This window comes from Bombina bombina, chromosome 2 (genome assembly GCF_027579735.1).
Source record: "Bombina bombina isolate aBomBom1 chromosome 2, aBomBom1.pri, whole genome shotgun sequence".
NCBI classification, from domain to species: domain Eukaryota; kingdom Metazoa; phylum Chordata; class Amphibia; order Anura; family Bombinatoridae; genus Bombina; species Bombina bombina.
The window spans coordinates 366,689,888-366,696,154 of NC_069500.1; positions in this window are offsets into that span (position 1 = coordinate 366,689,888).

The following is a 6,267-nucleotide window of genomic DNA, read 5'->3' on the forward strand; positions in this document are numbered from 1 at the left end:
TGCCAGACTTAGACTAATGATTGACAACACAACACATTTCTTTGATACAGTTCTTGAAGCAGAAAAATTCTACTCTACGAACTCTCCCCCCTAAAAGAACTTAAAAAGTCCAGGCCTTTTAGGTTAGGGTAATAGGGTAATAAGTGCTATGGGTAGCACAATTATTTTTTATTGTACATGGACGTTCTTTTCCCTTTTTTTTTTCTTTTTTTTTCCCTTCTCTTCCCTCTCTTTCCTTTTTTCCCCTCTTTTCTTTCTTATCTTTCCTTTCCCCCTTCCTTATCCTTTTTTTCCCCTTCCTTGCTTTTTTTTTTTTTTTTTTCTCCCTCCTCTCTTCTTCCTCTTCTTCTTTTTCTCTTTCCTCTTCTTTACTTTTTTCTTTATAAAAAATGATGACGATGGGCCATAAACTTAAAATGACCTCATGGAACATTGGAGGCCTTACCTCCCCGATTAAGCGGAAGGCAATACTTCAGTTAAAAAAGATTAATACTAATATAGCCCTCTTACAGGAAACACATTTAAAATCTGAAGAAATTTTAAAACTTAAATCTTCCTGGGTTAAAGATGTTTTTTTTTCCTCTACGGTAAAAAGAAAGAGTGGGGTCACGATTCTCCTGGGGAAGAGACTCCCCTATGAGGTTATCCAGGTAGATACGGATCAGGAAGGTAGATACTTAATGCTAAAAATTAAAATTTCAAAAGTATTATACACACTTTGCAACGTATACGCCCCAAATGTCTTTAATCTCCCATTCTGGGAAACATTGCAAAACAAGCTCTTCTCATTTGCTGAAGGCCATCTTGTGCTGGCTGGTGACTTCAATATGGCTCCCCAGCACCCTCTTGACAGACTTAGACAGAACTCTGTTCCAGTTAAAACCAAGAGAGACAACTTAGAGTCTAAATTGTTTCTTAAACTTTTCCGCAATTTAAAGCTCTGTGATATATGGAGGATCCAAAATCCGGATCTTAGAGACTATACATGCCATTCGAAAGCGCATAAATCGCTTTCAAGAATCGATATGTTTTTGATTGACGAAAGATTTTGCAAGTCAAAAGTAACTGCTAATATTCTACCTATTACTATCTCGGACCATGCCCCGATCACTCTTGAACTTGATTTAATCTCGTCAGGAAACAAGAATCTTGGTTTTTCTTTTCCTCGTTATCTCGCAAATGACTTAAAATTTAAAAACTGGCTTATTTCCAGATTTCGGGAATACGCAACTATTAACCAACAACATACTTCTAAACCTGCTTTATTTTGGGAAACTGCGAAGGCAGTTCTTCGTGGGGAAATATTGGCCTATTCCATTTCTAGAACTAAGAAAATGAAAAAAAGGGAGACTGGGGCACTAAAGGCTGTAACAAATGCATACAACCGTTATATTTTAGTCAAAACACCTGAGAATTGGTCTAAATATAATGCGGCATTGACGGAGAGAGATTCTCTTCTGCTCTATAAAAGCACCCAAAGAGATCTTAGGTTGAAGGCTAAACTGTATCACTATGGCAATAAAACAGGGAAGCTTCTAGCAAACTTAGTGAAGATTGAAAGAGGCTCTTCTATAATAAAAACTATATCGTGTGGTAATAAAAGCTTTAATTCTCCCGAAGAAATATCCAGAATATTTGCAGATTACTACGAGTCCCTGTATTCTTTAAAAAACTCTAATATCCCACAGCGAGAAAACTTTTGGAATCAAATAATTATTCCAACTCTGACCCCAGACTCATTGGAAACGTTACACTCTCCCTTTACTGAAGCAGAAATTGTTACAGCAATTCAAAATCTCTCCTCTAATAAAGCACCAGGACCTGATGCACTTCCAAATGAATTCTACAAAATACTAGCTCCCGAGATAATAAAACACTTAACTTCTCTTTTTAATGATATATATGTCTTAGGTAATATTCCAACTAAGGAATTCACTGCATCTTATACAACTCTTATTCTGAAACAGGGGAAAAATCCGGAAAAAAAAGAGTCATATAGACCCATCGCGCTCCTTAACACAGATTATAAACTCTTTACATCTATCTTATCAAACAGACTTCAACCTTTACTTTCTTCCATTATACATAGTGACCAGGCAGGTTTTCTTTCAAAACGAAACTCATCGGCTAAAATAAGGGAGGTATTCACGACAATAGAATATCTTAACCTGCTGGATTCGGAGGGGTTGGGGGGAGAGGACATCTCTGATAAAGCAATTATATCTATCGACGCAGAGAAAGCGTTCGATTCGGTACATCATGATCACTTGTCCTTTACGCTACAACAATTTGGTCTTGGAGGTAATTTTCTCCGCTCCTTCAAAAATTTATACAGTAATGCATATACAAGAATTTTAGTTAACGGGGATATGACTCCCGACATAAGATTGAGAAGAGGGACTAGACAGGGATGTCCTCTCTCCCCCCTTCTGTTTGATCTGGCTATTGAACCATTCGCCATCCAGATTCGTCATCAACTTCAAGGGATCAAAATTAAAGGGAAAGAATTGCAAATTGCATTATATGCAGATGATGTACTGCTTTACATCTCTAATACGGCTAGAAACATCCCAAAACTTCTTGCTATCATAGACCAATTTGGTTCTTTTTCCGGCTATAAAGTAAATGTTCTAAAATCAGAGCTTTGCTGGCTTACACATACTAAATATTCTTGTACAAATATTCCATTCACTATAGTTCAAAATGTATTTAGATATCTAGGCATATGGATTTCCTCCAATCCTAATGCCTGGTATGATTTAAATGTTCCTCCGGTACTTAAAAAAATTACAGAAGCTTTTAAAAATTGGCAAAAACTCCCCTTATCCTTGTCAGGCCGTATTGCACTTTACAAGATGACTCTCCTCCCTAAAATCTTGTACGTACTTCAGAATACATCATTCATTCTAAAAACAAGAGATATTTTATCTTTTAATTCGGCGCTTCGTTCCTTTCTGTGGCAAAATAAGAAACCTAGGATCTCCCTATCTAAATTAATGCTTCCGGTCGAGCAGGGAGGGCTTTCCTTGCCAGATATCCGATTGTATAATATAGTTTTTCAGGCTAGAACAGCAATGGATTGGTTAACCAATGCTAATTATGTAACAAGTCTTGAACTTGAAAAAAACATAGCCCATCCATGCTCCTTGATAGCCCTATTACATTGTGATAAAAAGATAATTCCACCTATATTAAAGAAAATTAAGTTCATCTACAATCCAATCCAGATGTGGAAAAAGATTTGTTCAATGCTACACATCCAGACTAGAACATCACGACATCTACCTCTCTTAAATAACCCACATTTTCAAGCAGGTATGCAATCTGCTCTCTTCTTTAACTGGAAATCCCTAGGCCTTCAGAATATCCATCAACTACTTGACTTCCAAAATAAATGTATTAAAACTTTCGATTCTCTTAAAAAGGACTTCCATATTCCCAATAAAAACTTTTTCGCTTACTTGCAAGCACGACATTATGCCCTTAGGTTGGTAAACGACTTTGGTTGGGAATGGTCCCTAGGCATACTTGATAATTGGATCTTATTAGCCAGGAATGGCCTTACATCCATCTCCTATATATATCAGAGATTGGCTTCTTTGAAAGGCACAGAAATATTAGAAAACCTGCAGGCTAAGTGGACAAATGCTTTATCAGAAAACTTAGGAGAAACTTCTGTAATTACTTCATCAATTCAAGCGATAGCTCGTGCTACCCTCTCCGCCACGTGGAGAGAGACACATGTTAAATTATTATTTATGACATACTTCTCACCGGAGAAGGGAGCTAAATGTCGAAGCGATACTTTTAATAAATGTCCAAAATGCTCCTACCCCTCGGCTAACCTTATCCACATGTTCTGGTATTGTCCAAAAATAAGGAATTGTTGGCAGAAAATACAATATTGGATGGTCAACGTACTAGGAATACCCTCAATGTCATTATCTCCTCTAAATATAATTTTCCCATTGGAGGACTTCGGCCTCCCTCGAGATAAACTTAAAATAGTTATTCTGATAATTCTCGCTGTCCGATATTTAATACTGAAGAAGTGGAAATCACGAGCAACACCAAGTATATTAGAGATAAAGAATTGTTTAAAGAAACAATGTATAATAGAACAGCTAGATACCAACTTGCAGAATGAACAAGAAGTTGGGAATTTTTTTTCTAAATGGTCAGATTTTATTAAGGCTTTACCCATAAGCGAAATCGAACATCTAATTTATCCCTTTAGAAATACGGAGCTGGTTCTTCTGGGAGTTTGGTAGATCTTTGCAAGTTAATTTATGAATAATTAAGGCCTTGATCTTTGTCTATCCAGCTTGTTCTCTCCTTTTCCTCTTCCCTCCCCCTTCTTGCTTTCCCCCCCCCCCCCCCCCCCCCGTTTTTTTTTTTGGGATGTGGAAGAGAAAAGGGGCATCAGATAGGCAGATATAAAGTATCATGTTATGTATTGGATGAGAGTTAAAATATACCTTATAGTTTTGATTAAATTTTGTCATTACAAGAACCGATATTGATGTCCTGGAGAGAGGGGAGGAAACCCTTTTCTTTTTTTTTTTTTGTTTTGTCTTTTTTTTTTTTTAGCAGGCAATTACTAATTAGTATGATTAGAACACTGAGATGTAAAGTAAAATGTATAAAACGAAAAAAATCCCAGTAGAATATGCAGTTCATTTTGTATGCCTTATTGTTTATCTCTATATAATTACATTGTTTAAAAGGGGCCTGTTTCTTCCTTAATTTGCTTTGTTTTCATTGTTATTTTTATTTTATAAACTGTCTCTTCATGGTTGATTAAGATGTATTAACTGGCCCTGCGAGGCGCAAACTATGTATTTGAGTTTTAATGCATCCTCTGCTGGAATATAAATAAACAATTTAAAAAAAATAAAAATAATAATAAAGTATATAGTATGTGAACACTTGGCTTATTTGTGTGTGTGTGTCTGTGTCTATGTGTGTATGTGTATGTATGTATATATATATATATATATATATATATATATATATATATATATATATATATATATATATATATACAGTTGCAAGAAAAAGTATGTGAACCCTTTGGAATGATATGGATTTCTGCACAAATTGGTCATAAAATGTGATCTGATCATCATCTAAGTCACAACAATAGACAATCACAGTCTGCTTAAACTAATAACACACAAATAATGAAATGTTGCCATGTTTTTATTGAACACACCATGTAAACATTCACAGTGCAGGTGGAAAAAGTATGTGAACCCCTAGACTAATGACATCTCCAAGAGCTAATTGGAGTGAGATGTCAGCCAACTGGAATCTAATCAATGAGATGAGATTGGAGGTATTGGTTACAGCTGCCCTGCCCTATAAAAACACACACCAGTTCTGGGTTTGCTTTTCACAAGAAGCATTGCCTGATGTGAATGATGCCTCGCACAAAAGAGCTCTCAGAAGACCTACGATTAAGAATTGTTGACCTGCATAAAGCTGGAAAGGGTTATAAAAGTATCTCCAAAAGCCTTGCTGTTCATCAGTCCATGGTAAGACAAATTGTCTATAAATGGAGAAAGTTCAGCACTGCTGCTACTCTCCCTAGAAGTGGCCGTCCTGTAAAGATGACTGCAAGAGCACAGCGCAGACTGCTCAATGAGATGAAGAAGAATCCTAGAGTGTCAGCTAAAGACTTACAAAAGTCACTGGCAAATGCTAACATCACTGTTAGCGAATCTACAATACGTAAAACGCACACTAAACAAGAATGGATTTCATGAGAGGATACCACAGAGGAAGCCACTGCTGTCCAAACAAAACATTGCTGCATGTTTACAGTTTGCACAAGAGCACCTGGATGTTCCACAGCAGTACTGGCAAAATATTCTGTCGACAGATGAAACCAAAGTTGAGTTGTTTGGAAGAAACACACAACACTATGTGTGGCGAAAAACAGGCACAGCACACCAACATCAAAACCTCATCCCAACTGTGAAGTATGGTGGTGGGGGCATCATGGTTTGGGGCTGCTTTGCTGCGTCAGGGCCTGGACGGATTGCTATCATCGAAGGAAAAATGAATTCCAAGTTTATCAAGACATTTTGCAGGAGAACTTAAGGCCATCTGTCTACCAGCTGAAGCTCAACAGAAGATGGGTGTTGCAACAGGACAATGACCCAAAGCATAGAAGTAAATCAACAACAGAATGGCTTAAACAGAAGAAAATACGCCTTCTGAAGTGGCCCACTCAGAGTCCTGACCTCAACCCGATTGAGATGC